Source organism: Triticum urartu, chromosome 6 (genome assembly GCF_003073215.2).
Source record: "Triticum urartu cultivar G1812 chromosome 6, Tu2.1, whole genome shotgun sequence".
In the NCBI taxonomy this organism is placed as follows: Eukaryota; Viridiplantae; Streptophyta; class Magnoliopsida; order Poales; family Poaceae; genus Triticum; species Triticum urartu.
The window spans coordinates 318,331,131-318,342,303 of NC_053027.1; positions in this window are offsets into that span (position 1 = coordinate 318,331,131).

Consider the following 11,173-nt stretch of genomic DNA (forward strand, 5'->3'; position numbering starts at 1 on the left):
CGGCGTGCACCCCAGCGGTGGATGCAGGGGGCGAGTGCTGCAGGACACCAACAATGTGGCTTGTGCTGAAGGAGCGATGTCGGGTGAAGCTCCTGAGATGACCGCTCCCGGGGCTGGGGCTGACGGTCTTGAGGCAGGGGCTGAGGAACCACCGCGGCCCGATGCTCCTGAGGTCACTGCCCCTTTAGCCTCAACAAGTGCTTTGGGCGCAGGCAGTCGCTCTTCGGGCTTCGGTCAGCTCCGCCTAGACTTCGAAGCACTCCGCAAGAGGAAGGGATCTCCAAGCTGTAGTGGTGGAGCCTACCAGCCGTTGAAGCAGGAAGTACATAGCCATAGACGAGTAAGTACCTCATCTCCGTGGTCTCCTGAGTGCTGCATCCTTTTCTGACCATGGCTCTTAAGGATCCCCTCGGCTAGTGCGGTGAGATGTCCTGAGGTGTGGCCCCCGCCGACCACCGGCTCGCCATTGACCCTGAGTTCTTCTTGCCGGACCGCTGTGCTGGGCCCAGGGCCTGCTCCGGAGGCAGACGCGCCGACCTACGGCCTTGATCCGACTTTCCTGGTGTCACTTCTTCGCGCCCCGGCCTAGGGCGTAGCTGGCGTGCCAAGGACTCTTCCATTGGTCATCGTCAGTGGCTGGGCAACCCCAGCATCGGCTTCGTCTTCAGGTAGTGAGGTCGCGTCTCCCAGCACCTTTGCCAAAGCCCGCAAGGTGGCAGGGAAGGCGCCAGCCTCGAGCTCCCTGCCAGGGGCAAGCGGGCCAGCTCGAGCTTCCCCAGCAACCCTTGGTGCGGGTGACGGACTTGGCCGCGCACTGAAGATCGCGCACGGACGTGGCGTTGTACGCCACGAGCTCTTTTAGGAGGTGATGGGTGCGCTGAGCCACCTTGGTGGAGAGCTCGTGGCAGTTGACGCTCGCCTTGACATGGAGTACCTCCGTCTGGCTCATGAGTGGCACCAACTGAAGGTCGCCATCAACCTTGGGCATCTTCAGCACGAGCGTGACAAGGCAAAGGCCGCAGGGGCCCTCGCGACCTCCCGCAAGGCCAACGCTCGGGCCTTGGAGGAAGCGAGGGAGGCCAACCACCGTCGCGAGAGTGCCGAGAAGTGGGAACACGAGCTTCTGGCCTTGAATGCTGCCTTGGAGCAGCAGATCATGGCGCGCAGGACCGTCTTGGCATCGATGAGGGGAGCGCCTTCTGAAGAGAAGGAGATCCTGAAGCGCGAGGAGGCACTGGCGCTGGAGGCGAGCGGCTGGAGGTGAGGGAGCGCCAAGTGGCCTCGGCTGAGGATGTCGTCACCATGCGCGAGGCCTGGATTCAGGAGAAGGTTGACCGGAGGGTGGCGAAGGTTCATGCAGATCTTGCCAGGGAGTAGAATCTGAGGCTGAAGTTCCTAGAGGCCAAGGCTGACAGCAAGACCGCCGCCCTCAGGACAAGGCTGGATGAGGCGGAGCAGCGTGAGAAGGCCACCGCGGTGGCTCAAGTCTCTGCCCAGGCTGACCTGGCCTCCGCTCGTGTCGATCTGCTCTCGCTCCAGCAGCAGATTGATGGCGTCGCGTCCCTCACGCAGTAGAACAGGGCGGAGGTGTGTCGTCGGCAGGCGCTGCAGCATGAGCACGCCCCCATGCTCCAGTCCCTCCGGGTGAGGGCCAACCGAGCACTGGGCATCATCTGTGAGGAGAACGTCCCCCATCCCCACATGGAAGATTATACCAGCCACCTCTGCTTCTTTACCTAAGTCATGATGCACCTAGACGATCAGGCTGCGAGGGCTCGCGAGCCTATCGAGGAGAGGAGTCGAGGCCTCCTTGGGCGCGCATTCTCACACGTCTTCAGTCATCTTCAGAACCTCAACCCCCACTTAGATTTTGACGCCGCCATAGCCCAGTGCCCGGGGCTATTCGGGACAACCTATCGCACTAGGTGGACAATCACGTGGATGCCCGGGTCAGGGTGTTCGCCACCAAGGACGACGCGGTGGTGGTCACCATGGATGAAGATGGCGCGGTTGACAATGGCAAAGATGACGCTAGCGACAGCGCTAGCAGCGCGTACGAGAGTGACCAGGGCGACACTGGGAGCAGCATGTCCAGTCAAGCCCGCACTCCTTCACCTTGAGCCTGCTCGCAAAGACTTGGGCACGGCCCCGAAGGGCATGAGAGCATTTTGGAGGGGGAGGCTCTCGTGTATGTAAATTAATGTTATGTTCTTCTTTTCTTGTTTTAAAGTCAAACCTGAAATGCGCTCTCGTGAGCTTGCGAGCCCCTGAGCAGGGTTAGCGTTGTGACATATCTTGATCCTAGCTGGCCTTGAGCGGGTTGTGAGGTTGTTGGGGCGCCTTTCTCCTTAGGCAAACCCTTAGGAGCTCGCAGAGCTCTCGGCCTCCTGAGGAGCCTGCAGATCCGTCAGAGAGAGCCATGCCAAGAGCGTCCTGCAGACCGTGGCAGGATGTGTACGCGGCAATCTTGCGGCGCGTATGCTCTTGCCCTGAGGGGGTCATGCTGAGGTTGTCTAGACACGCATGGTGCAGTCTGCTGACCAGCCCCTGAGCCGGAGAGTCGGGGTGCGAGCCTTAAAAATAGGGCACACAACCAAAATGCGATAAAACCGACAGAAACCGGAGAAAAACTCTCCCCACTTTTTAGATAACAAAAGTACTTCAAGCTCAAGCCAAAAAACGGAGGCGAATCCAGTACAGAAGAAGGGATAAAAGCAAATGGTTGTGTCCGGCTCCTAGCTAGTCTTCTTGTCTTCCCACCAGCGCGGAGCTAAGTGCTTTCACTAGATGTGAGCATAGTCATTGGGGGGACAGTGTTGACGGCCAGCGCGAAGCATGGTGCTTCCACTAGGACGTGGGCAGGAGCCCCTAAGGCTTGAGGGCGGCACTCTGGAGACTCCGGGGCGTGTACATCCCCACTTATTATTACGTGAGAGTGTCACGAGCGGAGACCTTCACAGGCGCGAGCCTTGCTTCATATCGCCAGACGAGGGCCCCGCCCTGCGCCACCCCCGACCACCGTTGGGGCGTCCGGAAACCAGGACGACACCAAGGGGCAAGGAGGACGGTGGCAGCGCCCTCGGTGACCACGAGCCCTCTACCGGGGTGGAAGGGCTCACCGGCGCCTCCCCCGGCAGAGGACCTACCTCCATGCAGCACCTTGCTCCATGCGGCACGGGGGAGGCCCTGGATCTGGGCCCCTCCCGCGCAGCCCCCAGTGCACCACTCCCGCCTGGGGCAGAGCCACCGCCCTGGGGTCTCCGCCTACTCCAGCGATCTGGTTCACCTGCAGCCCATGGTTAGCGTAAGCATGCTCCCTAGGCAATGGTTGTACCCTGCTGTCGTCGTCGCTGGAGGGGCGGCGAAGCCTCCGGGTAGCTCATGGTAGGCCCCGGTCTCGAGCGCTCCGCCTTCCCATCCTGGCTCGGGGAACGAGTTGGGGCCTTCTCCCGGTGTGTATTCCAGGTTCACCATGCGGGGCACATAGGCGTCCTCGGTTGCCCCGCCGGAATCGTTGCCTAGGTGCCCCACGCCTTGAGCCATTGGCCGCGGCACCTGGCCCTGGTGGCCACTGGGTGGCATCCCAGCGCGTCCTTGTGGCAGTCCGCCAGCACCTACCCCTCCTGGTGACGGCGCTGTCATGGCAGGATGGGCTGTGCCGGGGTCTATATTGGTGTTGTCGAGTCCCCTAGCGCTCCAGGAGGCGCGCGAGCTCGGCAGGGCCTCGCACGTGCCTCTGCCATGACCTGAGGCATGGGCAAGGAGCAGAAAGGTAGCGTACCTCTGCAGGCAGCGTCCAGCAGTTCGGCAACGCGCTCCAGCAGTGCATCGCGCCCGCTCTCCACCGGCCTGCATCGCAGCAGCTCCCGCGCAACGATGAGCGCGGCTCGCATGTTTGCATGCTCCCGTCGGGTGTGCGGTGTCGTTCCTGCAACATAGCCTGAAGATCGCATGGTGGCGCGTGTGTGCTGCCGTGCGAGGGCAGAGGGCGCCGGTCTGTGCCGCCCGCGCCCGGGGGCGTTGGGCGACGCGCGGGCCGCCTGGAGCGCGGAGTTGAGGTCTTGTTGAGCAGACGGCACCACCCAAGTAGGCCAGGCAGCCCAGTGGTCGGCATGAGTCCTCAGATCGTCAACCATCGGAGCCACGGGGTGACGGCGGGTCGGTCAATGGGAGAGACGCTTCGGCACACCCCTACCTGGCGCGCCAAATGTTGGATTACGGGTTCCGCAGACCCTTGGGAGGTTCGAACACCAGGGTACACATGGAGAACACTCTCTCCCTAGAACGGTCGCTAACGAGCCCACGGCCCAGCTCGACGAACTCAAAGAACGAGAGACACGGAGATTTATCCTGGTTCGGGCCACCTTGCGGTGTAATACCCTACTACAGCTTTGTGGTGGATTGCCTCGAGGGGCTGAGGATGAACTAGTACAATGGATGAACTTCCTCGGGAGGTGAGGTGTTCTTGAGCTAGGTGAGCTGGTGAGCTGGTGAGGGTGGAATGGATCTGATCCCCCATCTATGGTGGTGGCTAAGTCCTATTTATAGTGCCCTTGGTCCTCTTCCCAAATTTTAGGCGGGAAGGGATCCCACAATGGCCATGTTTGAAAGGAGACAACTAGTACAAGCTATCCTGACAAAAGTAGTCTTCGCCAGCCAAAGACTCTGGTGGTGACGCTGTCGTGGGCTCCGTGATTACCTCCATCCTGGCGGTCTTGGTCTTGTTGCACCAATATGGAAACCTTTGCCTGATGCCTCAGGACCCCGCGCCTATGACTACCTCCTTAACACGAAAGAGGAAACCGGTACACTGCACCCGCTGGCACCCGCCTGGCCTTGGTCGTCATGGCTCACGTCATGTGAACCTCGCGAGGTGTACCCTGCCTTGATATCTCCGCTCCTCGGGAGCCAACCTAGTGAGGTCGCCCCCCAGGGAGGTCTTGGTGTCGTCCACCTCGTGAGGCTTGGCCCCTCGCGAGGGTCTTGAGTTGTTGCTGCCGAAGTTGGGCCGTACTAGGCCGCTGATGGAGCCACGCCACGGGACGCAGGCAGGCAAGTCTGGGCACCCCCGGTCCCAGAACACCGATAATGACTTGGCTTTCTCACACAACCTTTTCTCAGTCTTAAGCTGCTCGTGAAAGCCGACAGCTTTTTATTGGGAAAAGTAGAGCATATCCTGTCATAACCAGTGAACTAAATAACAAATATTGTGAAATCACAAGTCGGCATAGATGCGTGACTCGGCCCTTGGGGGCTACAAGACGGATATGTTTCTATATTCAAGTCCCAAGCAATTGCAAGCAATCTACATGGCACTTGGGGGCTAATGCAAGTATTTTTTCTCATGAATGGTATTAACAAAAGACCCGACTCATCCTATAAAGATGAGCCAGCCCTTGGGGGCTACATGGTGTTTTTTCCTTTACATTATGTATGATCCAAATTTATGAAGACCTAGCTATATCATAAAAACAAGTCGGCCCTTGGGGGCTACAGTGTTCAAAAAAATTACTTGACATCACTGGAAGACCCGGCCCTCTTCAAAAGATGAGGCGGCCCTTTGGGGATGACACACCACTTCATTATCTATATAAACGATATATTTTCAAAGAACAGGGTTGTTATATTCATAACAACCCGGCCCTTGGGGGCTACAGCTCAAATTAGCATATCATACTTAAAGTCTTACTCATACTTATGCTTTCCTATGTCTAAGACTTAGGGGCTACATAAGTATATATAGTATTTAAAGGAGGGGAATTTTTTATACCTCGTATTTCCTTTTCAGCATGTTCACCATGCTCGCTTCCATTTCTGGGCTTGTGGATAGCTGGGTCAAATAACTCTCATGAAGCTCGGTCGCGCTGAGGTCCTCAAAGTTTGGTTGCTCAAGTTTCATTTTTCCCTTTTTCAGACACTAGCTGCTCATCTTTAGTCACAAGCTTGGTCAGTACATTTGAGGTTTCTGGAGCTTTGAAGGCTTCTCCAGTGATGTTGACCTCCTCATTGACTAATGAGACGATGGAACAGCGTTTTCAGCCGCCTTTATTGGACTCGAGGCATGAGCAGGGTTCGACGGGTCATGATCGCCTGCCATGTCATTCAGGCCGACTTGAAAGTTCATTTCGTCAGCGATTGCTGGCTCATCTTGTTGGGGCGGCTCAACTCGTTGATTAAGGTGCACTTCTGGCGTCTCGGTTTGGGCCTCAAGGGTTGTCAAGAGTGGGTCCTCTGATTCAGGAATTTCTAGAGTCATCGATGACTCGCCAATTTTCCCCTTCTTGGCCTTGGCCCTGCAATCACAAGAATATATTCAAATATACAAAGTAATGATCATAGTAAAGTATGACTCGTTTAAAACACTTACCACTACTTGATGATCAAGGGCGGTAGTTGAGTACCGGATGAATCTCAAGATGATGGTGGAGACTCCTGATAGTTTGAAACATAAGGGTTAAAGATTGCCTAATAAGGCCGGCTTGTGGAAGAGATGAGGTTGGACTATGAGGCACCTCTGTACATCACTTACGGGCAACTGGCGCATTAGATAAACCGGCAACCTGTTCTCCAGAGCCACTCCGAGTTTGCATCTTGATGTACCATCATGTTGTGATTTCTTCAAAAGAAATTTGTATCCAAATGAGCGTCTGGGTGAGAAAATTTTACTTTCCAGATGGCTCATCTTATTTTCTTTGGAGATAAGGTATCCAGGCTGGATGAGATTGAAATTACCTCAACACCATCGGCTCGACTTGTTTCGATGTTATCCTGAGAAGAGGAGGCGTCAACAAGTTCAATAAAAAACACTACCCAGAGAGTCAAGTTCTACCTCCAACTCATCTTAAGTTGTCGGTGACTCGTTTGCAACTGCTGGCTCATTTCCTTTGGGAGCTGGCTTGGGTTTAGACTTGTGTGGTTCTCTCCTCCTCCAGAATACATCGGTCGCCTGCAGCGGTGATAGTATGGGGATCAATATTATGATAAGCAAATTAACACGCAGAATAAATAAGCAAAATACATAGGTACTTACTGGGGGCACAGGGTTCTTCAAATAAAAGGGAGCAAGCCCAGTTTTGCTGCAAGCTTCTTGAGGCTCAACCAGTTGTTTCTTGGTGGCTTTATTAACTCCAGCAATAGTCAGATCAACTTGACTAAAGCGCTGCACGTCATTTAACTCGCCAGTGTAATTGCACTTTAAGTCATTCCTCCAACTTAATGGTTAAATCCTCCAACAGTTCCAACATCGGATCAAATCAATTCTGGTGAGGTCGTTTTCCTTCAAAGCCCTTAGTCTGGGATAGAAGGGGGTTGATGACCACAATTATAGGGGATCTATCGTAGTCCTTTCGATAAGTAAGAGTGTCGAACCCAACGAGGAGCAGAAGGAAATGACAAGCGGTTTTCAGCAAAGTATTCTCTGCAAGCACTGAAATTATCAGTAACAGATAGTTGTATGATGAGATAATTCATAACGAGTAACAAGTAACAAGAGTAAGTAAGGTGCAGCAAGGTGGCCCAATCCTTTTTGTAGCAAAGGACAAGCCTGGACAAACTCTTATAAAAGAAAAGTGCTCCCGAGGACAAATGGGAATTATTTTCAAGTTAGTTTTCATCATGCTCCTATGATTCGCGTTTATTACTTTGATAATTTGATATATGGGTGGACTGGTGCTTGGGTTCTTTCCTTCCTTGGACAAGCCTCTCACTTATGATTAAGCTCTCTCGAAAGCATCCGCAACTATGATAGAAGAATTAAGATAAATCTAACCATAGCATGAAACATATGGATCGAAATCAGACCCTTACGAAGCAACACACAAACTAGGGTTTAAGCTTCTGTCACTCTAGCAACGCATCATCTACTTATTACTTCCCAATGCCTACCCCTAGTCCCAAACAATGATGATGTGTCATGTAGTCTATGTTCACATAACACCACTAGAGGAAAGACAACATACATCTCATCAAAATATCAAATGAATACCAAATTCACATGATTACTTATAACAAGACTTCTCCCATGTCCTCAGGAACAAACATAACTACTCACAAAGCATATTCATGTGCATAATCAGGGGGGCTTAATTATCATTAAGTATCTGAACATATGATCTTCCAGCAAATAAACCAACTAGCATCAACTACAAGGAGTAATCAACACTACTAGCAACCCACAGGTACCAATCTGACGTTTTGAGACAAGGATCGGATACAATAGATGAACTAGGGTTTGAGAGGAGATGGTGCTGGTGAAGATGTTGATGGAGATTGACTCCCTCTTGATGAGAGGATCGTTGGTGATGACGATGCACTACTGCAGGATGCTGCTAATGTGACACTATGATGAGAGACCCTTCGACGTCAGATTGAAACGATGTAATAATCGCAAACGGTGGTGTAAAAAACCGTCAAAAAAGGTGCAAAACATTTGCGATGGAGGATGCATCAAACACGGTTCAGATTTTAGTTGCATGTGTGATGCAGGGCACATGGTTCAATTCAATTAACTGTTTGCGATGAGGAGGAACAAAAGAAACAGGCAGCCAGATGAAGGTGTGTGCGATATACAGCATACGGTTCACTTGGATGAACTTTTTGTGATTAGGCAACACAAAAGAAACGGTCAGCTAGATCAAAGGTGTGTGTATTATACGACATGCGGTTCACTCGGATGAACTGTTTGTGTTGAGACAAGAGAACAGAAATGGTTCAATATAACAAGATGTGTGTGATACGCGGCAAACAGGTCTGTAATAAGAAATGTGTGCGAAGACCGATAATAACACAGACGGTTGCTGCTAATAAGACATGTGTGTTGTGCGATGGGATTGCATACAGAACAACAACATTATATACACACTTATAAGGACATGGTTGCATAATCAAATTAAACATCCACTTACATAGGTGGCTACTACAACCATGGCATTTGCACACACCAAAGTAAACTATTACATGCATAATTACATAGGTGGCTACTACACACATGACATTTCCACACACCAATAAAGTAAACTATATATTACATACATGATTAACTAGCATAAACAATCATCTGATCATCATCTACTTCTTGTGACGCTTGATCTGCGTGTGGCTCAATCCGGACTCATTGATTTGGGTAACGAGGCACTTCCTCATGTCAACGATCCTCCTGTGCATCTTGTAGCACGTGTACCCGCTCTTGGCTGCGAACCTGAGATGAGGTTCATCCAGTTGCCGCATCCAGGCCCTGTGCCAGGATAGGGGACTTGTTCCCTGGGCATCCTGCTTCATCTTTTCGTAGTAGGGGTCGATGATGGCCGAGGCGAGTTCGACCAGGGAGTCCTTCATGCTGCCCCAGACCCTATAGTGGTCACGGATTTCGATAAGGTTCTTGCAGGCCAAGCCCATAACACTAAGAGCTTTTACATTGTCGGTGGTTTCCACCATGGCGAACTTGTAGTTGGTGCTATTGACAAACCTGTTGAAACGGACGCAAGGCTCTGTGGCCATGCAGTAGTGGTAGATGAGGACATGATAGCGCACACACAACTGGGCGACGGCAACCTTCTAATCTATGCCAGGAGGACCGGCGGTGTACTGGAGGTCAATGCCGACCACCTTGTACTTGTCTCGAGCAAGCAACTACTCGGCGTTGTTGATGTCGTCGTCCGCCATGGCCGGGTCGATGGTGTACACCACCGAGAGATCCGTCTCCCTCGCGTGGGTCTCGACTCTATGCTCGCCGAACTCCAATGGAGCGCCGCTAGACATCCCCTCTCTATGTGTCGTCGTGAGTGTGCTTGTTGTGTTGTGGGGCGCGATCGAAAGGTTTAATAGACTAAGGTTATAATGGCCGCGAGAATTAAAGGGGAAGCCGGACGGCCAGGAATATCGGCAGGCCCTGATGGCAGTTCTAATTTGCAGCGCGTAACACCATTGTACCGCATGTAACTACATCGCGTGGCAACGCTCCCGGTGCAACCGCATGCATATGGGGCTCCCGACATGATCGTGTGCACGCCCAACTACTGATAGAGTGTGTGTGGAGGGACGCGAGCAGAGTGCTCCGCGGTCGCCTCAATGGCGAGCAACCATATATATATATATACCCGTCTATTCTAATAATATTATCAGAATAGTTATTCTGATAACACTTCCGCACTGCATGCTCAATGCGAGGGCACTGCACTTTCTTTATCAAAAGCACTGCATTGCAGAGACTAGTGAACTTCGCGTCGAAAAAAACTACGCGTATTGTTTTCTCGGTACTGTTTTCGCTCTAATTTTTTAACCGTTTATCGGAACGAGGCGTGTAATATATCGTTGGAAAGCTACGGATTATGCGCAACTTCTCCATGTTGAACACTTTTCGAGATTCCCCGCGGTTTAAGAGCAGTTTCAAAAATGGTGCGGCCCACAAAGAGTGGCAGCGAGCGTTTTTCGCGTTTTTTCTAAACCGCTCGTCGGAATGAGGCAAATGATACACCGTTGGATAGATATCGTCAAGGCGCATCTTTTTCGTAACAATTGTTCTCTCTAATTCGTTATGGTTTAAGAGCAGTTTCAAATTTACCAAATCATGGAATTCTGTTTTTCAAAAAAATTCAAATTTTCGGTACTGTTTCCGCTCCAGTTTTTTAACCGTTTGTCGAAACAAGGCGTGTAATATACCATTGAAAAGCTATGGACGAGGCGCAACTTTCATGTGTTGAAATGTTTTTAAGATTCCTTATGGTTTTAAGTTAATTTTGAAAATCGTGTGGCGGACGACGACTGGCATCGGCCGTTTTTCGTGAAATTTTTACAAACCGCTGGTCGGAATGATTCAAACGATACGCCGTTGGAAAGATATCAACGAGGTGCAGCTTTTTCATGTAGAAGACTCTTTAATTCTTTACGGTTTAAGAGGAATTTCGAATTTACCGAAATGCGGATACTCTGTTTTTCGTGACACCCAAATCGACGTGGGTACTTCATCCAACTGAAAACCGCACTGCATCGGACGAAAAACCTCACTGCATCACACGTGATAGAGAACTGCATGGTTTATTTTGTTCAAACATTATTTTTTCAAGGACGAGAAAGTAGAGTGCACTTCACATCGGGTGTAAATGAACCATAACACTATCAAGAAGTGAACCGCATTACTTTTTTGTGGTACGTAAATCTTCCTAAGCGAGGTGGAGTG